The sequence below is a fragment of the Mustela putorius genome, unplaced genomic scaffold (genome assembly GCF_011764305.1).
Source record: "Mustela putorius furo isolate JIRA1106 unplaced genomic scaffold, ASM1176430v1.1 tig00000228_pilon_pilon_pilon, whole genome shotgun sequence".
In the NCBI taxonomy this organism is placed as follows: Eukaryota; Metazoa; Chordata; class Mammalia; order Carnivora; family Mustelidae; genus Mustela; species Mustela putorius.
In genome coordinates this window covers 38,778,064-38,802,881 of record NW_025421322.1, presented here as the reverse complement: position 1 = coordinate 38,802,881, position 24,818 = coordinate 38,778,064, and the positions used below count along the sequence as shown (strand labels likewise).

At 50.7% G+C, this 24,818-nt stretch overlaps 1 protein-coding gene across 10 annotated transcripts in view; it reads left to right on the top strand.

Moving 5' to 3' along the window:
• Positions 1–24,818, top strand: part of PTK2 (protein tyrosine kinase 2) — a 246,281-nt gene that overhangs the window by 14,191 nt on the left and 207,272 nt on the right. For 3 of the 10 annotated variants that reach the window (XM_045078186.1, XM_045078185.1, XM_045078187.1), the window contains exons 2-4: positions 5,516–5,619; positions 9,917–10,014; positions 18,831–18,982. The gene's annotated coding sequence lies outside the window, so the exon portion shown is untranslated. Of the gene's footprint in view, positions 1–5,515; positions 5,620–5,663; positions 5,684–9,916; positions 10,015–18,830; positions 18,983–24,818 lie in introns of those variants that run through there. The other 7 variants (XM_045078169.1, XM_045078184.1, XM_045078188.1 and 4 more) reach the window with 5 other exon arrangements.

Sequence of the window (24,818 nt, the reverse complement as noted above, 5' to 3'; positions counted from 1 at the left end):
CTGCCCTGCCCCATCCCCTCATGATCTGGCCTTTTCTTTGGAAAAAAAAAAAAAAAAAAGAATTAAAACCAATGTGATGGTATCATCCCACAGCGATGTTGAGTTACCATTCCTGATGTGGAAGCCAGTCACCTGCCTTTTAAACTAGCTTCCCCTCATGCTGAAGAAACACTGCTGTACTGTTGGTGAAAATACGTTGTAAATCTGAGAGGCTCCTACAACTCCCTGCAGGTTCTGTGGCTCACTAGAAGGACTCACAGAACTCTGAGAAGCCATTACACTCCTGGTTATGGTTCATTACAGGGCGAGGATGCAGGTGGCGGTCAGTGAACGAAAGCACAGGGCCTAGTCCTGGGAAGACCAGCAGGAGCTTCTAGTCGTCTTCTCCCGGTGCGGGTGCGTGGACTTCTCCCAGCACTGACGCTGCCAGCCCAGGAAACTCACCTGAGCCTTGGGGTCCGGGGTATTTATGGGGGGTTATCCTGTAGGCACTTGCCAGCTGCATGGCCAGGTTTAGTCTGCAGTCCCTCTGGAAATCAAGCTGGTGTTGTGTGTGGCCCAAGGCTCCACCAGAAATCAAATTGTTAGCATAGACTGTCTGGTGTGACCCAAGGCCCCCCAGCTAAACAAAGACTGAAAGACTACCTCATCAGGCAGGACATTCCAAGGGCTCAGAGGTGACTTCCCAGGAACTGGGCAATGGCCAAATCTGCTTGGGGCAAGCTTAATCCTTTCCTGCATGAAGCCTACAAAGTAAATTACTATTTCTGTCATTACCAGGGAGTTCAAGAAATTACTGCTTTTAGGTAGGAGGTATGTTGCAACCACATGTAGTGTGATTTGCCACAAAACTAAAATACCAGAATTTCTGCACACAAGTGAAGCCGTCTCCAGAAGTGTGTCATCCTTGACACCTGTCGGAATGTTTTCATCAGGAATTTGAATAAAGATCAGGAGTTCGTGCTGGAGGACTGTTCATTTTTAGAATCAGAATTTTAAAATATTTCGATAGGTTGTGACGAAGTGCTAAAATCAACAAGGTAAAATTTATAAGGAATAAAGAAAGGTAAAATGGCAGAGAAGTTAAAAAGAAAAAACCAGCTGAGAACTTAAAGATGTGTGAAATGTGCCTTAGCTGTACCTGTGTGCGGAAAACCTGGGGAAGTTGACTGAAAAGGATCGGCAGGCTTCTCTGAAGGGGCAGATGGTAGATATTTTAGGTTTTGCAGACTAATGGGCAAAATGAAGGATATTATGTAAGTACTTACATAACAAGAGAAAACACTGTAATTTCTACAAAATTTTTATTGACAGAATTCCAAATAATAATTGAGTATGTAAATATATTATAATACAGGTCTACTAATAAGAGTGGAATTCTTTTTTCGGGGGGAGGGTTGGATAACAATTTTCCTGGTTGGAGTTCGAGGTTCGTGATCCCTCATGTCACGGCCAGTTACCGGTGGTCGGTCTGTCGGTGCTGATCTGCACGGAACGTCTCCACGTGGCATCTTTGGCGGCAGCTTCCCGCTGGCGGTGCTCGTGGATGCGGACACCGGTGTGGAAGCTTGTCCTCTCAGCTGAGCGTGCTCGCGGTTTGGCAGACGTTTGTAGAATTCCAGGAGGCTCTTTTTGACGCTTGCTTCTCTGCATGTCATCCCAGCGCTGATTCGTCTCTTCCGGTGATGGTCCGAAGGAAGTGCCTCAGTCGCGTGGTTCAGTGGCTTTGAAGTACGTGGCTTCTCGTTGTATCCGCAGTGAGGTCTGAGAAATGCTGCTGGAACAGTAGTTTGAACTCAGAAAACACAACGCTGCAGATCTGCGCGGGGACAAAATCCACTTCTCTCTTTAGCTGTTTATTTTTTTATTTCTAAGTAACCTTTGTGCCCAGCCTGGGACTTGAACCCGGAGCTCCGGAGTCCCACGCTCCTGTGATGGAGCGGGCCAGCGCCGCTGTCACTCTGGTGGCGCGGGAGGCTGCTTGTGATCAGGTTGCTTGCGGTCACCGCCCGAGGCCCCTCCCGCGCCGTGTATGTTTAGGGGAGCTCACGATGAAGTGTTCACATGTGTGAGCAAAAGCTGGCCTCTGCAGCAGCTCGGTGTTTGGTAAGAGCGATGCCTGAAGGAGGGTCTTGAGTTCGGAAAGATTTCGGTCTTGGCTCTGAGGCTGAAAAGTCCCACCAAAGCCTCGCACGCCGCGCTGACCTGCTGTGCGGCAGGACAAGCCAGGCTGTTTTCCTGACGCTTGCTGTCGGTGCTCCTGGCTGGGTAACTCACGATGGGTCGGAACATTTCCCACGGGCACCTGTTGCTGACTAACACATTGGAGAACCCTAGCTCAACGCTTTGAACAACTTCTCTTTTCATACTCTCGGTGACATTTCCAGGTAACCCTTGTTCTGCTCTGCAGACATTTTTGCTGTCTTCAGTTATAGTATGTTTTAGCAGATTCTGCTCCAGGTCGTGTTAAGTCAGTGTTTTCTCTTTGAAAGTGTTCTCCTAGCAGTTCCCCACCAAGAACTGCTCCCAGAGGCCCCGTCCTCGGTCCCTTTGCTCCATGCACAAATAGTCGAGCGGTGTGGGTTACACCTGTTGGCTCAGCAGCACCGAAGGAGACCCACTCAGTCCCTCGCCTCTTTCCGTCCTTGACTCTCCGTGTTGCTCCTGGGGTCCCCCTCGGAGCGGCCGTTCTTGCCGAAAGGGTCGTTGTTTTCAACAAGTGCACTTTTTTTTTTTTTTAAAGATTTTATTTATTTACTTGATAGATCACTAGTAGGCAGAGAGGCAGGCAGAGAGAGCGGAGGAAGCAGGCTCTCTGTTGAGCAGAGAGCCCGATGTGGGGCTCAATCCCAGGACCCTAGGATCATGACCTGAGCTGAAGGCAGAGGCTTCAACCTACTGGGCCACCCAGGCGCCCCAACAAGTGCACTTTTCCTCTGCACATTTCCTTTGCTGTTGAGTTAAACATGATTTAATGAACTCCTTGTCATCCATGTGAGGTGTGGGGACTGTTTAGGGTTTGCAGCAGAGAAGTGACACACCTGCTCTAGGTTTGGAACCAACGTGTACGCTAGGGCGGTGGGGCGGGACCCAGAAAGCCGGTCCCAGAGCGCCGCAGTCATCTGGGCGAGTGGTGATAGTGGTTCGCGGCACCATGGTGTTGGTGAACTCACGCCATGGCAAGAGGACAGGGTCTGGGCCTGTTGTGTGGGAAGAGCCCACATGACTTGCTGACCAGACAGGATGAGGAATGTGGGAGGGAGACAGGAGGCAGGGGTGATAGCCGTTGTTTATGGCCCCAGCGGTTGGAAGGGGACGCAGTCAGGAACGGAGAAGACTGTGTAAGAAGGTTTGTGGAGGGGGCGGGTCGGTCAGCTCCTGGCCTGGGAGGTGTTGCACGTTTTACTCGGTCTCCAAGGGACCTAGAAGTGGGTCCCAGCATAGAGTACACTTGCCAGGGTTTGGTCAGGAAAACACGGACCATTCTAGACAATTTTTACTAGTCAACTTCAACTTCCACCCTGAGTTGTAGCAGGAAGGGGTTTTGGGAGGTGTAGCTCTGCCTTCTTTTCGGTGAGGCCAGGAGAAGGCGGAGATGGTGGCTCTCCTGCAGAGGGAACGCCAGTCCATCCAGCACAAGAGCAGTTTTAGCTTCGTTAGCCCGGAAACAGCATTTGATGTGAGTTTGCCTGGGAGGTGAGCATAGCTGAGATGAGAAAGTACAGAGCCCCGGGCCTCTGGAAGGAGAGAGCATCTGTGGGGTAAGAAGAAAACCATGAGAACAGGAGTGGGAGATCAGCTCTGGTCCGTTGTTGCCGAAAGGTCGAGACCTGAGCTCTGGTGATTGGCCTGAGCAGTGCACAGGTCATTGGTAGTCTTAGAAGAAGTTTCCGTGGCGTGGGGGGCCGGAGCCAGTGGGTTTACGGGGTAAAAGGCCAACAAGAGTTTGTGACACCGAGTGTGCTGTGTGTATGCTGGTTTGCGGAATTACTTGGACGCTGGCTGTTTTAAAGCGTGTGGGGGCTGATTCTGATGTTAGCTTCCTCCTTGGTATCGGCTTACGCTGATGCTCTTCTCCCGCAGGACCTGACCTTCTTCGGGTTCTTGCTGCACTGAGTGTGTTAGGGTGTGCCCTCCACACTTCAGGTGTTACTTCGGGAGGCTTTCTGTCGTGTGCAGATCTGCCCGTGTGGTGGTGTGACTGCCAGCTTGCTTCCTAAGGCACCTGCTGCGGTTTACTTTTGAGAGCGGCCACACTGTTTCTGTAGTTACTCCGTCCAGCTTTTCCTATCACCCTTTCTAGGAGTGGCAGGAAGGAATGGCTTATTCTTCCTTACCTTGAACTGGGACCCTTTGCTTGGTGAACTGCTTCTACTTACACAGGGACCTGTTTCACCCGGAGGTCGCCGGTGTCCACTGGGCTGCGTCTCTCGCTCAGTTAGCTCCGGCCTTGCTCCGCATTCTGTATACTGCGGGAACGTGGTCGATGGTCCTCCTTTTGGTGTCTCTCAGGCAGACGAAATGACCCGTCGGTAGACTGTCACAGCCATTAGTTCTCTTGTGTGATTGAAGGGTCGCCTTGCTTTGAGTGTGTCAGCTGTGCCTGTTAATCAGTTAGAGTAGAATAGTGTTTCTTTCACTTACTTTTTTTTTAAAGATTTTATTTATTTATTTGACAGACAGAGATCACAAGCATCAGAGAGGCAGGCAGAGACAGGAGGAAGCAGGCTCCCCGCTGAGCAGAGAGCACGATGCGGGGCTCCATCCCGGGAACCTGAGATCATGACCTGAGCTGAAGCTGAGGCTTAACCCACTGAGCCACCCAGGCGCCTTTCTTTCATATTTTTAAGCCTTTGCCAAGTCGAATTTTCTGGGGATCCTATTTACCGTGTAGAACAGCGGTGGTTAGGAGAGTGGGTGCGGGCTGGTCTTGCTCTGGGTCTCAGACCTGATCCTTGCTCGCTGCCTGTTGAGCAGGTTCCCGACGCTCTAAGTCTCTTTCCTCATCCGTGAGGGCGAGAGTACCGTGACTCTGGTAGAAATGTGATGGGACACAGTTCCTGGTACGTGGCTGGTCAGGGAGGGATCCTGAGGGCAGCAAATAGAGCTGCTGGCGGTGCGGTCCTTTCCGTCGGGAGAGCTGGAAGCTAATCTCAGCCGTTCCCGGACGTGTCCGGCCAGCATGTGGGAAAGCCGGCCGCGGTGCCTACCCCTGACCCGCACATAAACGGCGCTTTGTTGTGGTGGTGGTTCCTCCGTTGGGTTTTCAGAAACTGGTCATTTTGCCTCTTCATTTCCCTCCTGTCCTCCTGTCGTCCTGCTCACCAGCAGCTGGACGGCAGCCTGTCAACCCGCACTGGCATGTGGATGCCCGGGCCGCCCTGACCGGTGGCCTGTGAGCTGTTGTCTGAGTGTGTTTGGCTAGAAAAGTCTTTGGAAGCATAAACAAGTGTTCGTTTTCTCAGATAACTTTCATAATCATGTTCAGCTTCTTCTTATGTTTTTGGTTTTTCAGAAATTTACCCTGACCTGTGTCTGCAGAGCGCGGGTGGCAGCGCCACCTGCTTCGGAAGCCCCTGCACCCCGGCTCAGAGGGAGCGACGCCAGGGCGGCGTGGCGGTATGTTTCGGACACTTGGGACTTCTGCGGTGCCAGCTGTCCGGCGGTTACACATGAGGACGTGGTGGGTTTGGGCTTTCCTTGGCATTTAGCATTGAGCAGACCCTCTCTTCGCCAGGGGCTGAGCCTGCCTGGTTGGTCCAAGCCAGATATCTTACAGTTCGTCAATATGTCGTGTCGAATGTTCGCAGCTTTAGAAAGAGTCGTTCTGCCATGTGTGCCTCGGAAAGCCCAAATCGTGCCCATTGTTTTCACGTGGGGATCTGGGAAACTTGGGAAGCAGCACAGCTTGTGATGCTGAGAGAAACTGCTGTCTGCCTGAGCACTCTCTCCCTTGTTTGCTCTGTGACCTTGGAGAATTTCTTAGTTTTTCTGGACTTCGTTTTCTCATATGTAAAAGGGCAAGAGAGCAGCCGTCCGGGCTGCGAGAACTCGGGAGCGGGTGCCTGTTCAGCATTTGGGAGAGAACGCTGCCCCGCACACCCTCCACCGACGGCGGCTGTCGCTGTGGTTGGAGCGGTGGGGGGCGGGGGTCAGGGCCTGTCCAGGTGGGACCACGCACTGAAACGAGAACGTTCTGAGCAGAGCGATGGTGCGGAGTATGTTACGTGTTCCAGAAGCATAGAGCGAGAGTGTGCTGTGACTGCTGGGAAGTCCTCATTTGCACATCAGAGGGTCTTGGAGAGAGGTCAGAGTGGCCTGAGCATCTCTGATGTGTCTTAACACACACCCGTTCATGCCAGGATGCAGAGAGTGTCCGTCATACAAGTAACAAGGAGCTGACAGTGTATTTCACTGTATAATGACCCAAGTGTAATTTTTCTTTGTCTGGAGCAAAAGAATTTAAGCATTTTAATTACAGGGTTTGGGAAATACTCTCGTTTTCTGCCCTATTTGAACTACGTTCATTCAGATTTCTGGGCTTATATGTACATCAGTTCTGTGCTGGATGCTGCATGCCCTGGGCTGCCCACTATTCGGGGGCAGGCACGCCGTAGGGCCAGTGTCCATAGGATGCAGTGTTAGTGTTTGCTTGAATTCTCCTTAAAATACAAAATCAAGTGAGGAGCAGTTATAAGGCCCCCAAAGCCAGTGTGTATGTTCATTGATTCATCACTAGGTCATTCACATGTCACGTGCACGTGTTCTGAGCGTGTTTTAGGTGCTTTCTCAGGCGTGAAAAAAAAGTTGAAACTCTTTAAAGGCGAGCAAGGTTGGTGTGTCTTTGAATTCTAGTTCTCTGGAAGGATAGCAGGTGTGTACAGTAGATGCTCAGTACCTGAATAAACGTAAAAAGACCCCAGACTGCTCTTGCCTGTACTCCTGTAGCGGGGATTGTATTGGATTCTAGAAGGCGACAGCTGGATGAGAAATCCTCTCCAAGAGGTCTTCCCGGCCGAGCGAGGGAGAGGGAGAGTCTGCCAGCAAGGGTGGCACAGTGGTCAGTCCTGTGGTGGAGATGCGCACAGGGCAGGAGCGCGGGCATTTCTCTTTCCTTCGTCAGCCCCCGCATTCTTCACCTTCCTCACACCTGTCGTTCATTTCCCCCGTACCTTCCCGGAGCCCCTTAGTAGTTTCTCTGCGTGGTTCGTCATCTAGACTCAGCTCTTCTTCACATTCTGTTGCTGGCAGACAATTCCCTGGAGATCTCTGTTCTCTTTTCCAAGCTGCTTGCGCCTGAGGCCTTTTACTGTGTTGTTCTGGGACGTTCCTCTGTTCTCATCCTTGGCTTCTGTCCAGAGTGGGATTCTAAGTTTGTGGCAACTCTTGTCTTTGTCTTTCTTCACTGACTTCCTCATCTTCATGGAGTTAATCACTTTAGAAAGATGTTGCAGTGTCTTTGGACAAGGTGAAGACCGCTGTCAGCATCGCCTCCTCTTGCGCTCCTCTTGTGCTCCTCCAACTTGGACTTGTCTCCCTCTCTCCTGATGCCCACCACCGCCTGAGCTCTCCCTGATTGTCATCCTGGGGAGGACCTTACCCCTTCTTCATGGAAGGTCATGTGTTGCTCATTTTTTGTTGATGCTCCTGTTTGGTGGAGGACTTTCTCCAGTGGCTTTCTGACACAGGATGCTTCGGGGGCAAACCTGTTGGGACCATGCAGGAACGAAACTTGATGGACAGTCTGGCTGGGTATAGAGTTCTGTGTTGGCTTTCATTTTTGTTCATAAACTCAAAGATCGCTCCATTGCCTTCTTGTTTTCATGTCACTGTTTTAGCACTCAGAAGCTATTCTTACTTATCCTTTGTATGTAACTTTTTCCCTGCCATCTTTAGAAGCTTGTAGGAGTCTTAAAATTTGTACAAGTCTCTTGAAATGGCACGACATTGTAGTCTGTGTGGGTCGGCTTTCATCTGCGGTGCTGCGCATTCAGTGGGTCCCTTCATTCTGGCAACTGGTATTTTTCAGTTCTGGGAATACTTTTTTGGCATTATTGTGCTGAGGTTTTCTCCATTTCGTCTCCTTATTTTGTTTTTCTGGAAGTCTTATTATCCAGCACTTGGCTGTCCTGGGCAGAGGTTGTAATTATCGTAATGCTTTTTTCTTCTTCCTTTGCTCTTCCTCCTCTGCCTTTTTTTTTTTTTTTTTGTCTTTTTATTCTCCATTCAGGGAGACATGACTTCAGTTTGACTTAACCTTCTTCTTTAGTTTATTATTTCTGATTGCGGAAAGGTTCTCGAGATTTCTAAGAGTTCTTTTCCTGTTCTTCTAGAAGAGCATCCTCCTTTTGTAGATTGATCGCAGCGTCTTACCTCTGTATTCTTGGTACTTTGTATGGACTCAGTTTCTTTCAGGTTCTTTCCTTCTTTCTCCTGTCTGACAGGTGGGGCCTCTTGACTTTTACATTGGGGTGTTCTTGGTGGGCCCTGTGTTGGGGGTCTCCAGTGTTAGGATTTTAGGTCTGTCTTTTGGGGCTGATCAGATTCCCCAGAAATATTTTCCAGTCTCTTCCTGCAGAATTCTGACTTCAGAATCTGGGAGTTAAGGGTGTGCCTGTGTGGTGTGTTGTAGGGGAGCTGGAGAAGTCACCGCTCACTGTGTATGCAGTCATTAAATCCAGCTCTGTTCAGCGCCGCTGGGCAGGGCGACTTCAGTCTGTAGATGCCTCTGCTTTTTCCAGGGAGAGTGAGAATCCTCCCCCACTCCCCCATCTTCTGTCTGAGTGAGGGGAGTCCCATTGTACCTGGCATTGAGGTTCTAGTTCCTGTTGCCACGGCCTTCCCCAGCTGCTGTGGGAGGTTGTGCCTCTTTCCCCCCGTTCCTTGTGCGCTGCTGTCGCCAGTTCTTGTCTTCGAGGACTGCGGTGCGAGCGGAGCTGGCTCTCGGCGTGCTCCACTACTGAGTTCGAATCTGCCTCTCTTGGGCCTGCTGACTCATTTACTGTACTTCAGTCTTCTTAGTTTCTGTTTCTTCCAGGTTTCTTCTTTTTACTCTTTGGGTCTAGATCTTCCATGTTAGAAGATTTTCTCAGACCTTCCAGAATCTTGGCCTTTTCTCCTTTCACTTGTCCCTGTGCTATTGCAAACACTTTTTTTTTTTTTTTAAAGATTATTTATTTATTTCATAGAGATCCTGAGTAGGCAGAGAGGCAGGCAGAGAGAGGAAGGGAAGCAGGCTCTCCGCTGAGCAGAGAGCCCGATGTGGGGCTCGATCCCAGGACCCTGGGATCGTGACCTGAGCTGAAGGCAGAGGCTTTAACGCACTGAGCCACGGAGGCGCCCCTGTTTCAAACACTTTTAAAAAAAGATTTTATTTGTTTGTTTGAGAGAGAGTGTGTGTGGGTACACGGGAGAGAGCAGAGAGCACAAACGGGAAACAGCAGAGGAGAGGGAGAAGCAGATTCCCTGCTGAGCAGGGAGCCTGATGCGGGGCTCCATTCCAGGACCCTGGGATCATGACCTGAGCGAAAGGCAGATGCTCATCTGACCGAGCTACCCAGGTGCCCTGTTTAAAACTTAAAAAAAAAAAAGTATCTTGTCAGTATAATTTTAACGGGAGGCCGTGGAGTAGATGTCTGTACTCCCTCGTTGTGCCACACACTTGTAGGCTGTATCCTCTATTAATTCATGGGTTTTGATACGTTTTAATGGCTTTCAGTTGCTTCACATGTATTTCTTACATAGACAGTAGGCTTGAAGACAGGGACGCAGTGCCCAGTTTTTACCCGTCATCCCCGGTGCTGCGCAGTAGGCGTGCCTGGGAGGTGGTGGAACTGGCTGAGATGCCGAGTGCAGCAGAGCTTCGAAAAGGCGAAGGACGGTGGTTTGATGCGCGTGTGTTCTCTCTCCTTGTCAGGTTCTCTGAGGACTATGCAATGAGGAAAGAGGAACTAGGAGCCTTTCCTTTAAACTGAAGTTTGATTTCTTCGCAGAGTTACCGTGGCCTTCGGATCTGTGAGTAGAATTCTCTTGCTACATTTGCGTCTTGGTTGTTCGTTTTGTTTTTGATTTTTCTTTCATCTGTCGTAGGTTTCTTTGACATGTATTAGAAACAGATAGACGCCAATTGGTCTTGCAGAGTAGGTGAGGGAAGAAAGATTAGTTGTTTAGTGGCTTTTATGTGTGGACAGAGGTGGGCAGGATGGCAGTAGTGTCCGGGACAGGAACACTGGGAGCAGGTGCGGGGAGGAGCATGTGCTCCAGAGCACTGTGGACCCCAGCAACCCCAGGACCGGGCTGCCTTTGCCCTGTGTCACATTTGCATAACTGAAACAGAGGTTAAAGGTTACTCTGCAAATGGCAAAGCTGGGGTTCAGACTCCTTCTGGCTTTGGAGTGTGTGCTTTTTACTCGCGTCTTCTTACGGGCTCTGGATTCACATGTTGGCTTGGCTACTTGCTTAGTAACTCTTCACTAACTGCTGAAACCTAGCTTCTCTCCATGCCCACTGCTGACTGCCTAAACTTAGCTCTCTCCGACAACGGGTGCTCTCCCAGGGTTGTCCTGAAGATGCCATAAGAAATGTGACATGTGGTCAGCATTTGCAGACGGTAGCAGTGAATATTCGGTGGCATTTCCCCCACTTTAATGAGAAGAAAACTGAGCCCCAGAGGGTGGGTTATTTGCATTTTGTTAAATTTCGAATTTTGTTAAGACCTTGGCACTTGTGCTGCACTCCATAGTTGAGAGGTTGTAGAATTGAGATTCTGTCCCAGTTGTCTTATTTCCAAAGGCTGCTCTTTGTGGTAGGCCTAGTGGCAAATCCAGGACGGATAGCTGATGGAAGGTTCATAAATCTCTCTTGGAGGTCTTAGCATTGGTAAATGTTTTATTTTACCGGTACGTTGCTTTAATTAAAGCGTCATGAATTTAGACCTTGTGGATTCAGAATTCAGGATCATTTATAATTATGTTGGATTTGACTTTGGCAAGTGTCTTTGTCTTAAATATCCAAGGGCTGGGCCCTGGATGGTTTTTCCATTTCCTTCTGGGGGTGAGTTCACTTTCCTCTTTTGTTCTCCTTTCTCCCCCAAGCCTACTTTCGTTTCTGCCATGATGAGGTATTAGGGAAGGGAAATTATGTCTTGCAGTTTCAGTTTCTAAGTAAGTCCTGGAAGTCTTTCTCCTTTTCTCTAATTCCTTCCGCCCTTTCTTGGCTGCGAGAGGCACCTGCTCTGTGTGGTGCGGGGCGTGACTGTGCTGTCTTTGAAGAAGGCCATGCCCCGCGGCTCACACCCCTTGTCTCCTCCCCAGACTCCCTGCACGTTCAGTGTTTCTTCCTGTAACAGTGCGCTGTGTTTACTGGGTATGAGTCTGCTTCTGCATCTTCAGGAGCAAAGATTCTGTTATTTGATCTCTGCGTGTTTTCTGCTTGGCCCATAGGTGGTTTAGACTAAATGCTGGAGGAAGGAGCATTTAATGTTTGCCACAAAGTAAGTTCTCTTTTCTTAGTGGATCCAAACAAGAGGGAGAATATCAAGTATAACTCTCCAGCAGTATTAGCTATTAAAATAGTTTGTGTGGTAGAGTATGAGACAGTTTCATGTTTAGCAGAAATTACACAAAAACTTAATGCGATCTTAAAAACTTCTTAAAACTTAAAAACTTCTTAATGCGATGTGCGCTGGAACAAAGGCCCGACGGGGAACTGCGGGCCTGTCCATGGCTTTGAGCACCGCGATATAATCTGCTTCTACTTCAGCACTCCCCTCCCCTCCACTCCTCTTTGAAAATATGTAAACCCGGGAATATAACCTTATAACCAGGGTTTCTGTCATTGTTTCCCCCAATTCTGTACACGTGGTGAGGCCACATGGGCCAGCCTGGCTTCGTACAGCATCAGCTTGATGATGTTCTGCTGAGGTCCACGTTCCCCGATGAACCTGAGTGCCCTGGTCCACTCGAGCTCCTGTGGGATGGATCAGGTTCTTGGTTCTTGATTTGTTTTGGGGCGTTGCATTATAAGGCAGAAGCTTGGGATAGCGGTGTTTTATGCCAGAATTCTGGGAAAGGGAAGGAAGGTTTTGGAGGAGTTGAATTGCTGGCGTATGTATGGGGATTGTTTTCAGGGTTAATGGCGTGTGGAGAGGCAGTAGACAGAAAGGAAGGTTGCTCGGAGACCCGTCTGAAAACCCTCGTTTTGTGAAAAAAAGAGCTTTTCTGGCATCAGGACCACTGAGAACAATTGACATAGATTGAACTCTGAGCTTCTGGGGCTGTTTATCCAAACAAAGAGTCACTAGGGTCAGACGGTGCTGGCTCTCGGCTGCAGAGGTCAGCTGTCCCTCAGCGTTCAGACCTGAGACTCGGCTAAGGTTTGAAAACTGGTGTGTTGGGTACAGACACCAGGGGTGGGGAGTGGGGGAGACTAGGGGACAACCGGGAGATGTGTCGGCAGGCCGTTTGGGAAAGCAGGTGAGCAGCAGTGGGGGCTTGGATTGGAGCAGGAAAGCTGGCGGTGGTGAGAAGCAGTGGGGGCCTGGATGTATTTCAAAGGTAGAAGCAGCAGGATTTGCTGACAGAGTGCCTAAGGGGTGTGAGGACAGAGAGAGGAGTTGAGTTGACAAGAAGGCTCTTGGCCTGGGCAACGAGAAGGGGAGGGAGGCTGTGGGTAGAGCTTGGTTCGAGGGACAGCTGGGGAGCTCACTTGTAGCCATTGTTTGCGATTCTGTTGGGATCCAAGCAGAGCTGTCATGGGGGCAGTTGTAAGTGGGCATCGGAGCTTGGGAGAGGGGTGGCGGCTGGAAGCGGCAATGAAGATGGGTGATGCTGTGCTCACTGAGGGAGGGCGCGCAGAGGGGACAAGCAAGCCCAGGCCAGTGCTCCTGGACAGACGTGAGCAGTGGCTGTGTGTGAGGAAGACCCCGGGAAGAAGGGAAGAGAGTCCCAGGAGGAGGATGTGGTCCACTCTGACATGTCAGGAAAGGTTGTGAGGAGGACTGAGGGTTGCCTTCGAGTTTGGTGACGTGGACGGCACTGTGGCAGTGCTGGCGGTGCTGTGGGGCCTGGTCAGAGGGAAGGCCCACCTGGACGGTGCTAGAAGCGGGAGAGAGGGTTCCGGTGACTTCGGTCCAGGGTGTATCAGCGTCTGGGTGCTGAGCAGCCCAGCCCCGCCGGGCCCCTGAGGTCCGTGGTGGTGTTTCCACGTTGCGGGTGGCGAAGGCGCAGGGTCAGAGCTCAGCGCAGCTTTCTCGAGAGTGCGGAGCCGGCGGGCTGTGGCGCCAGGTCCCAGGCACGCACGCTGTTGTCCGCTGCCCGCCCCTGAGGTTCGGAGAGAGACTGCTGAAGGGGGAAGGGAGCAGCGAGTTGAAGTTGCAGGAAAACACTTAAGTCCTGCTTGAAATGCTTCTGTTAGAGATTCTCTTTCTTCTTCTTACTTAGAAATTTCATTCTGTCCGAGGGTGGTCAGAGCCCTGAACGGTCCGGTCGGTGAGCGGCTTCTTGCAGCGCGCCCACGTCCCCAGCAGTAGCTGTGTAGGGGCGGGGTCTTTGATGTGTCACTTTGAGAAAAAGTCGCGTTCTGAACTCCCATCTTCCCCACGTGGTTGGGTCAGTTTTTGCTTAGATCCATAATTTGGTTAATCGTTCTGACTTTGTAAATGTCGCTCGCTCTTGAGCCGGTTAGTGTAGCCTGATAGATTTCCTTTTTGTTCAACTGTTTGTTTTCCTGTTTTCTTGAACTAAACAATTACCACTGTTTTTTTTCCTGTTTGCTTGATATATTTTTTTATTTTAATCTTACTTTTTTGAGATTTTATTTATTTATTTGACAGAAAGATCACAAATAGGCAGAGAAGCAGGCAGAGAGAGGAGGAAGCAGGCTCCCTGCTGAGCAGAGAGCCCGATGCAGGACTCGATCCCAGGACCCTGAAATCCTGACCTGAGCCGAAGGCAGAGGCTTTAACCCACTGAGCCACCCAGGCATCCCTGTTTGCTTGATATTCTTAAGAGTTCTCACTCTCTCTGACAGCTCATAAGTTAGGCCTCTTAATAAAATATTCTGTGTGCTCAGGCATATTACTTCTGTCTTCACCCCCAGGGACATTTGTTTTCTTGCATGCTGGACAGGTTGCTCTGCTGGCCGGCTAGAGATGGTACCAGGGTTGAGCTGTGCAGGGCAGATCCTGCTGGAACAGAATGCTGATGGGGAAGACAGTGACCAGGGGCTCAGAGGGAGGGGGACAGCATCCTCCTGAGGGAGCTGGTCTGGGAAGGGTGAGCGTGATTTGCGATAGTTGGGGAAAGGCATTCCAGGTGGAGAAAGTGAGAAGCTGAGCTGGACGAGACGGGTTCCTTTTTGTTAACCTGCAAAGCCTGTGTTGTGGTGCCTTGCTAGGTGGTACAAATTAACTTAGTTACAGACTCTTCCTTTAAGAGCTTTAGATAGGTTTCCATGGGAAATGGGACATTCAGTTTGTTAAACATCTGTCATCAATTTTTTTATTTTTTGAAAGATTTTATTTTTTAACTAATCTCTTAAAGTAAGCATCCAATGTAGGGCTCAAACTTAACCTTCATTGGGGCACCTGGGTGGCTCAGTGGGTTAAGCCTCTGCCTTCGGCTCAGGTCATGATCTCAGGGTCCTGGGATCGAGCCCCACATGCAGCTTTCTGCTCAGCGGGAGCCTGCTTCCCCCCCCGACCCCCCCGCCTGCCTCTCTGTCTACTTGGGATCTCTCCCTCTGTCAAATAAATAAATAAATCTAAAAAAAAAAACCCACAAAAAAACCTTAACCCCAAGATCGAGAGTCATATGCTCTACTGACTGAGCCAGCCAGGAGCCCCTGTCATAAATTTTTAATGTTTTCTTAAAACCTGAGCATAAGCTATATTAAAACATTTCATCCAAGAGATAATCTTAACCTGTTGAATTCACATCCCGGTTCATGAAAAAATCTTCATGGACTGTCTGCCAAGGAGGCGGCGCAGCCTCTCGTCATGCAGGTGCGGACACGGCAGCGCCTGCTGCGGCTGTCGGGCAGGGGCAGGATGCGCGACCACAGGACATTTCAGAAGCCGCTCTGTGTCCAGCTGGACGTGAGGAGGGTGTGCGGGGAGGCTGGGGGCGTCGTGGGAGGGGGCAGGCGGGCGCCGCCCTGGTTTCTGTGGCCCCGTTCGGGAGGCCGGCTGGGAACGAGGGCTGCAGAACCAAGAATGCGTGGGCTGGCTTCTCTGAAGAGAAGCATCGCTCGGTTTGAAGTGCTGAGGTAGAATTGTAGGAAGTAAAGTCCATAAATGCCTTCCAGGACTGTCGACCCCGGGCCACCTTCTGTGTCGCTGCCTGGCTGCTCCCACGGACGGTCAGGACCCTGGGTTTGCTTCAGCGGGTCCGCCGTGTCCGCAGGCTGCCTGCTGTCTGACGCTTCCGCTTCGTGCTCAGAGCTTTGCGAAGAACGCCCTTTGCCTTTCCAGTACTCGTGGCGTTTGGGACTCAGAATCGCACGGCAGGGAAGTCGCAGAGTTGGGATACCGGCCATTTACGCGTGCCGCTCACCGTGCGTTCTCGAAGCGTACGTGGTTTTGTGGCAACAGGGGAGTGCTCACTGCCCCCACTGTCGAGGCGAGCCCCCAGCCAGATCCAGACTGTCCCCCTGAGGCTCCACTTGGTGGCCGCAGGCTCTCCTGTCCCTTTACACGAAAGCTTAGCACGTGGTGCTCCTGTGTGTGGGCCCTGCCTGTGACAGAGAGCCCAACGGCGGCCTGCAGGCGGGCAGCATCGTCAGGCGCCACCGCGCCTCCGCCGCGTAGGAATGCGTTGTCACCAGGGTTGCCGACCATTGCACGTGGTTCTCAGTCATTGGTGTTTCTGCTCATATTTTTTTTCCCAGATGTTATTTATTTATTTGACCAAGAGAGCACAAGTAGGCAAAAGACAGGCAGAGAGAGAGGGGGAAGCAGTCTCCCCACTGAGCAGGGAGCCCGATGTGGGGCTCGATCCCAGGACCCTGAGATCATGACCCGAGCCGAAGGCAGACACGTCCCCGACTGAACAACACAGGTGCCCCATTCCTGCTCATATTGAAGAAAGATCGTGGCTTCATTGAAGACTCATAAAGATGAGAAAACGGGTCTGTTTCTGACCGAGCAGGAGGCAGGCAGCTTTTCCTGGGATTCTTACACTCCGAGTAAGGGCGAGAGAGGATGTTTCTTTCTTTCTACCTGCCTTGGCATATGGTAGGTATGGGGGCAGGGGGCAAGTAGGGTGTTGGGAGTGGGGATGGTGAGGAAGCATTTTAGATTTGTGTCTGCTGCTCATGCATCCTAAGTGGTTTAAGAAAATACACAAACTTTCCATCACTCCTTCTTTGATACACTGTCTATTAAAAAGGATAGGGGTCTCAGCAAAAAATTCAGCTGAATTGGCCAGAAGATTCAATTAGGTATTTCATTTCCTGTAGCTAACAAGACGCACACAGACACTGACCGTCCTTCATCATTAGGGAAGCGCCCGTGACCGTCACCGTGAGGTAGTGCTGCAGTCCTGTGAGAGAGCCTCCCATCCCCCACAACAAGGCTGCAAAAGGGGACAGTGGCCAGCTGCAGGCGGGCGGAGCAGCCAGAACTAGGTCTTGCTTTGCTGGTGGGGACGCAGAGGTTATAGCCACTTGGAAAAATAGTTTGGCAGTTTCTTGTAAACTTGAATATATACTTTTTATACAACCCAGCAGGCCCACACAGAGGCCTTTACCTGGGAGAAATGAAGGTTCATGTCTACACAGAGGCCTGGGTATGCTTGCTCACAGTGCTGTGTTCATAGTCATGGAGATGGAGGCCAGCTCGAAGGTCCGTTGGGTGGGACATGGGGAACAGTTGGGAGCGTTCTGCAGTGGGAGCGCGCTCGGCAACAGAGAGGCACTGACCGCGACACACAGGCGAGTGTCCTGAGCGTTGCGCCGCGGGCGGGCACAGAGCTCCGTACCGCTGTGGTTCCACCCTGAGAACGTTTGGATAAAGGCAAAACTGTGGGGACAGATCGGATTGGTGGTTGCGGGGGCCCAGGTGAGGGAGGAGAGGATGGAGTACAGACGGGCTGAGGGCGCCTCGTGGGTGATGGAAGTAGGCCGCGTCTTCCCTGTGATGGGGGTTACACGCCGCGCGTGTCGGTTACAACCCAGCGAACTCTGGTTTACTGGATGCAAGTTTTACCTCAATAAGCCGAACCTGAGAAAGGTAGATGACTGACGTATATACCCACGTAGGTATTAGACACACACAGGCACACACATTTATGCGCACACTGGAGCTCACTTTTTCTTCCTAATGGATTAAATTTTATTTTTCTGGGTTAGGTATCCTGGAAGTTTGTAGCACACTTTCTGAAAACACATGACCTTGGAGTCTTTGGTTGATGTTGTATTCCCGTTCACGACCTGAAGGCTTTATAATGTGGTTTGTTTTTGTGTGGCACAGTTCCAGGTTATAGGTGTCATAGAATTAGCACATATGTAAAAGATGTTTTAAAAGTTAAATTGTTTTAAGAGTCCATGTTCAAGCTATTGTAGCTGTGGAGAAAAATAGTTTTTACTAGCCTTAAAAATTAATAAAAAGTGTTTTTTGATTCATGACAAGCTTAATTACACAGTCTTTTGCTCTATCTTTATTCAGCTGTGGTTGTACGGTACAATTACATTTTAAACCACCAGACATAAGAATGTACACAGAAAGAGATACATGCTGGCGTCACCAACTCAAGACCTAGTTGTGACTGTGAATCAGTCTCTTCGCGGTACGTGAGGGGGCTGCTTGCTATTACTGTGTGATGCTTCGTGGTCTCCTGCAGAGCCGTGGGCTAGCATTCTGTCCTAGTAAACCCTTCTTAGCAAAGCCACAACAGTGGGCATGGAGGGGGATTTGAGTGGAACGTTGTGGAATTTCATTTAAAAATCAAAATTTGTTTGACTTCGGAAAACAGGAAGGCCATCCATTTAAATGGTGAGGTCTTTGTTATTTTATGATTGGAGGATGTTGCTGTGTGTGATTGTGATGGGACCCGGGACGCAGCGACAGCCCCATAAGAGGCGCTCCCTGAGCTGCCTCAGGTTTGCTGTGCACGGCTTGCATGGCCCTGGATCCTGGGGGCTGGCCTCACGGTCTCTGGTAACCCTGTACTTGGTCATCTCACGGGAAGTACGCACTCATCGCCTCCTTGACAGTCGTGTTTAGGAACAGAGGAGAGAGCAGGATGTTCTGCCCCCATTTTTTAATGTCCGGCCTCCTCCCTGTGTCTTGCTGTGGGAATCTCTGCCTTAACTGGTGTTGAAGGCTTGGCCCGTGCTGGGATGTGACATTTCCAGCTGCTGTCAACCAGGTGGCGGTCCTGCTACAGCTGTCACCGTGCAGTCCGGCAGTGCATGCTTCCGTACGACACGGTGGAGGGTCACTGGCACGCTCGGTGTCTGCTCACACTTGCAGTGGGACTCCCTGTTGGACTGAGAAGCTGTATTGCAGAGTAAAACGCCAGGGCACGGGAAACACGTACGAGTGTTCAGCCGTGCTTGTTTTCTTCTGTTTTTCCAAAGGGTACTTCCTGGGTCTTCTTGAACAAGATCCGCTGGAAGAGAGTAAAGTCGGTCCGGCTTTCCTGGAGGACCTGGGATCCTCAGTCGAACACAGGCGTCTTCAGTGTGTGCTGGCCCCGCTACTACCTCTTCCCTTAACATCGGGCTGTACGGGGGCAGCCTCCAAGCTCTCTGCCCCCAGCTTTGCTAGTCTTCTGCTCCCTTTTGTTGTTGTTGTTGGTTTGGTTTGTTAAGTGAAATGTTTTCTTTCACAGAAAAGCTGTAAGGAGTGGCGTGGCCAGCTTCCAGACAGCCTTCGCCCAGATTCCGCGGCTGTTAGCATTTGGGACGCTCGTCTGCACACCCCTCCCGCCCCCCTGCCCCAGCTGCGGCTGCAGATGTGCCCGCAGAGCCCTCGGAGCCTAAGGTACATCTGGTACATCTTCATGCCCTTTACCCTTCGATACTTCAGGGAGGATTTACTAAGAACAAGCCTCTTCATATAACCAAAAATCATCAGTACAGTCATGAAATTGGCAAAATCTCACATTGTCGCGTTCTCTGGTGTACGTACCGGCCGTATTCACAGTTGCTCTGTTAATGATGGCGGTTTTCCTCCGTTTGGGGCCAGTCTAGACTCGCGTGTGGTCTTTCAGCCGGGATGTGTCTCTCAGCCTTTCTCTGTCATGGCATCGCCTGTTCTGGTGGGTTTGTAGGTCAGTCTTCTGGTTGGGCTCCTGTGGAGTTGCTCTTGCTAAAACTCAGATGATGCATTTTGGGGCCAGACCTTCGGAGAAGTGGTACTGTGCCTTTCTCGGGGCCCCGTGTTGTTTCCCGGATCCGTTCTGTCCGTCTCAGGATGGCACACGGCGTCGGCTTGTTCTGTGACACCGCTGCGGATTCTGCAACCCTGTTCATGACCTGCCGAGTCAGAAACTCAGAAACACACTCTTGAGGCTCTGCTTTTAACAAGCCCTAAAAATGATTTGGATGTGTGCTGACGTTTGAGGACTCTTGGTGTCGGGTGATCAGGTGGGGCCTCTGCTCCGCGGCCGCGCTCCACGGCAGCCGCCATCCTTTGGAATTGATGAAGAGCCTGTAGGGAGTATTTGAGGCTGTGTGGCCTTTCGGACTTTGAGACTGACCGTCTGGTCCCCACCGATGATTCTTGCTTGAAACAGCTATTGCTGGGTGGTCCGCAGCGGGGGTGCTGTCCCCTCTCCCCTGTCGGCTGGCGCGCTCCCGTAGAGCAGAGTTCCCCTCCTTTGGCCACTTACTCACCGTTCACCCGCAGGTGCCTCACGGGTTCTTGCTTGGCCCAGTGGCTTGTAGTCCGTACCTGTCATTCATACCGATGCTGGAAGGCCTCCTGACGAGGCCTTCCCGGGGTCATCTCCTGTGTTGTTTGGACATGTCCCTGTTCTTTTCTGAGCATTTCCTTCCTTTTGGCACAGTAAGATACCCCCGGCATTTCTTGTGGTTTCTCTGCCCCGTCATGGAATCAGCTGTTTCTCCAAGGATCCCTGGTTCCTTTTGGTGGGAAATGGAGTTGAGAGGCCAAGATCTGAATGGTGAGTGTCTCCTTTGTCACCGGTGTCACTGCTCCCCGCGCCTTCTGTGTGTGTGCACACGGGCATGCGCATCTGTACTCCAGACGCAGACGTCTTACTGTGTTTTTAGGAGCCGGTGAGGTCTCTGATCAGTTGTACCGGCTTCTGGTTCCGACCTTTCTCCTTCCTTCTTCCTGCCTTTTCCGTCCCTCCCTCCTTCCTTCCTCCCCTCCCCTCCCCTTCCCTTCCTTTTTGCCCTCCCCTCCCCCACCCTCCCCTCCCCTTCCTTCTTGGGCCCCTGCAGCGGGGGTGGGGGGGCGTGTCACATGCATCTTTGTACCTTGGTGGTCTGTCAAATGTGAGAGTAGAATGTATTCTCGGGTTGGGGATTGATGCTGGGCTTCCCCTGGTTCTAGCATCCCTCCTCTAAATTTCATTTGGCCCCCAGCCCCCATTTCTTCTAAGACCTCATCCTAGTGAGACTTTAACTTTCTGCCACTAAAGCTCGCCCTGGGTTGGGAAACGCGTTTAATCAGAGGCGCAACAGACTGGCAGATGTCCTGGGGCGACTCCGTTTTTTAGGGGCGAGCCTTCACCTCTTGTGTGTGCCTCTGTGCTTCCTGGGCTGTCCTGCCTATGCACGGTGTGACTATCTGCCAGGGATTTGGCCCGTGCATTTATATTCGGACTTGGAGCTAAGTGTTTTGCAGCCCTCTTATTTCCAAAATTTCCCCCTTAAATTGATACCCACCCGGCTGCGCCTGAAGATGGCACGCGTGAGGCCGCAGCCCTGGCCTCCCGGAGTTGGGGCTCCCAGTGTTGCTGGGCAGGAAAGTGACAGACACTCCTAGTTTGTACCAGATGCAGGGGCAGTTCTGACAGTAAATTCTTCTCAAGTGCTTGCCTGCCTTCGGTCATTTTCCCGTTCTTCAAATAGTTGTTTTTGGTGAATTTGGCTGACATTTATAATTATCTGTGGGAGGAATTGCTCCATCATTTTCATGTAACTATCGTGGAAGGCTTATGCGCCTTTTTGTCCTGTTATTTTTTTCCCCCTGAAATGTAGCTTTGTCTTTATTTTTATACCCAGCGTTTCATTATGGTGATTTTCAAACAAATGGCCAAGTTGCAAGAAGTCCCGGTTAACACCCGCGGACCCCCCCACCCCGGTGACGGGTTACTGTTCTCATGTCTCCCGCGGACGGCGGGTTATCCCTTCCTCCGTACCGCGGTCCGCCCCGCGTGTTTTCAGCGCGTGTGTGGTGCCCGCAGCTCGTTCTTTACGGGCGTGTTTTGGTGTGGGGCTGCGGCGCCGGCTGCTCCGCCCACAGGCCCGCCTCCGAGCTGTGCTGGACGCGTCTGCCTTTAGCCTTTAGCCGGAATGCGTCCTGAAACGTAGACCGTTGTCATCCCCCTGAAGGTTCCTTCCTGCAGGTGCCGGCTCCTGCCGCCGCCCTCACCCTGAGCCCTGGCCACTGCTGTCCCCCACCCAGGTCAGTTGTGCCTGCCCGGGGGTTTCCCGTCAACAGAATCAGACCGTGTGCGAGCTGCGTGAGGCTAGGTTCGGCATAGCATTGCTGAGTTCATCCGTGTGGTGCATACCTGTCATTCGCTCCTTCTTAAATTACTATTATTACTTTTGAGAGGGGTTGGGGTGGGCGGCGGGGAGAGAGAATCTTGAGTAGGCTCCACGCCCAGCACGAGGCCCAGTGTGGGGTTCGATCTCATGACCAAAGCATCACGGCCTGCGCTGGTACGAGGAGTCGGGTGCTCGGCCGCCTGAGCCACCCGGGCTCCCCGTCGTTCCTTTTCATCGCAGAGCTGTAGTTCGTCGTGAGAGTCTCAGATCTTGCTTGTCCATTCTTTCTTGGTCAGCTCCTTCACTTTTGAAAGAAACTTTGGCTGGGTGTGCAGAATTCTAGGTTGCTGTTTTTTTTCTTTCTGCCTGCTAAACATACTGTTCCATCATCTTCTGGTCTCTGTGCACATTTCTGAAACTCATTTTCTACAACTTTATCTTCTTTGATGCTCTGCTTTGCAAATTTCAGCCTCTCAGCTTCCCAAAACTTGGAGTTTTCTCTCATCAAACCACCTGAGGCTCCTGTGCTCTTGGTTTCCCTTTCTGTGCCCTGGGCCATGGGTGCCCCCAGCTGGACAGAGAGGGGGTGATGGGGCTCACAGGCCTGCACTGCTCACTGGCTCAAGATCTGAGAAAAGTAGTTTCATGGATTTTGACCATTTTTCTATTTGTTTAACATGGTGGGGGGCGGGGTGCGTTACTCCCTCACGTCTGAAGTGGATGTCCCTGTCAGTGCCTTTTTTTTTTTTTTTTTTAAAGATTTTATTTATCTGACAGACAGAGATCACCAGTAGACAGAGAGGCAGGCAGAGAGAGAGGAGGAAGCAGGCTCCCCGCTGAGCAGAGAGCCCGATGTGGGACTCGATCCCAGGACCCTGAGATCATGACCTGAGCCGAAGGCAGAGGGTTTAACCCTCTGAGCCACCCAGGTGCCCCCTTAAGTCAGTGCTTTTTAATGGAAAACAGCTCTTATGCTCTATTTCTAAATATTGTGAAAAGCGTTATGACAGAAATTTACTTTGTTTTAATGTTAATTTAGCTACTGTTTTTATGGTCTAGAAAATCTCAAATGTATTTCCATTTTGACAGGGGAATCTGTATTTTGGCCCAACTTTCGTTTTAGGTATTTCGTTATTAAACTGGCTTAGGCTGATTGGTTTATTCTGCATTGTATTTAATGGAAAGTAGCGTTTCCTGCCTGGCTTGCCACATGCTGTACCATTTGTCATGAGTGTAACCATTAATCCCAACTCCAGGCAAAAGCCCGTTTGTTCCAGTCTCTTGCCCGCTCTGTTGGTGCTGTTAGTGGCTGAGCAGCGGGGACGGCCGGGCCTGCTCGTGCGCGAACACAGATAGGAGGAAGTGTGGGACAGGTCACTCCGTCAGTCGTGGCCGAGCTCCTGCAGTGACCCAGGCCCTGTACAGAGGACTGTTCATTTTTTCCCTCTGATCTTTCAGATGTTTGGATGGAGATTTGGAATTGGTTCTGGCTTTTCTTCTAGTTTTTGATACAAATTTTAGTAACTAAGTCTATCACTTTAAAAAAATACCTTTGTTAATTTGTGAAATTGAGGTTATCATTAAAAATTAATGCTAGAGGATGTCTTGGTGGCTCAGTTGTTGAAGCGATTGCCTTTGGTTCCGGTCATGATCCTGGACTCCTGGGGTCGAGTCCTGCTTCTGCTCCCTGCTCAGCGGGAGTCTGCTTCTCCCTCCTTCCCCTCTGATGTTCTCACTCGGTCTCTCTCTCAAATAAATAAACAAATCTTTATAAAAAAATTAATGCTTGAACGGTGACTTTGATAATTTTATTATGTAAATTTATGAAATGACATACCACAAAGCAAGTGTGTGTGTGCCGCATAGTTTTTACCTGCTGGTGATGGCTGCTTTGAAATAAAAGCCCAGGAGATGGTGGTGTTTGGGTGTGCATACGGCAGAAGCTCAGTGCAGCGCAGATTAGGACCTGCTCTAGAGTGAGGGACTGACTGATTTCTGGGCCCCATGGCTAGACTAGTACTTGAAACATAACAGGGAAGGATTTGGGCACCTGGAAATGACGGATTTGTTCTGGACTTGCCATGTTGGTGTTGTATTCCTGTGGGGACTGTTGATCCTACGTCTATCATCTGTTGGTGGACCCAGAGCAGAGAAGACTTGGTCAGCCTTGGACTGAGCTGTACCTGCGAAAACATTAATCTCTCTTGTGTGTGCTTCGTTTTGTCATAAATCCTGATATAAATTTCTTGAATGAAAAATTTTGAATTAGTGAATATATAACATTTTAAAAATTAATAGCAATTTATTGGTTCTCTTTAATTTGACTTTTAATCTTAAATCTTTTTTTTTTTTTAAGATTTTATTTATTTGACAGACAGAGATCACAAGTAGGCGGGTGTGGGGGGGAGAAGCAGACTCCCCGCTGAGCAGAGAGCCCCATGTGGGGCTTGATCCCAGGACTGTGGGATCATGACCCGAGCCGAAGGCAGAGGCTTTAACACACTGAGCCACCCAGGTGCCCCAATCTTAAATCTTCAGGTTTATTAAAGATTAGGATATACTTTTACTTACTAGGTAACGAAGGTCGTTTTCTGTTACGTTGTATACATCTGGAAGATTGTTCAGGTAGTGGAAGAAGATGTACCTCCCTTCTGGTTGCCCTTACCCCCACCTTTTCCCCCACCTTACTTTTATTTAAGTAGGAAGATGCGAGAGGGAAGGAAGGCAGTGTGTTTCACAAGTGGATTTTATCAAGAGGAGGAGGATGAAAGCCGGGTCAGATTTTGGCGTGGCCTTTACAGGGTGATCATGCCGCCTGATTTCGTATTAGGACCTCCTGTGGCTGCTGCCAGGAGTCAGCCCCGATGGTAGTGCAGATGTGTTTCTTTTGCTGCGGCTTGTGGCCGTGGTGACCTGTGCCTTCTGTCTGCAGCATGTGACTTTGTGTAAGGGGGTGGGGACGGGGGCCGTGATAGGTGCACAACAGGGAAGGAGTGTGCTGTGTTCTCCAAGACCTGTGAGCCCCAGGCTGGGCTCAGCTGAACCAGAAGACGTTAAGAATGAGTGTACACAGTGTAGTTCTCCACTGTGTAACAAGGTCGTGTTTACAGGGTGTGTGGACTGTGGCTTTGAGG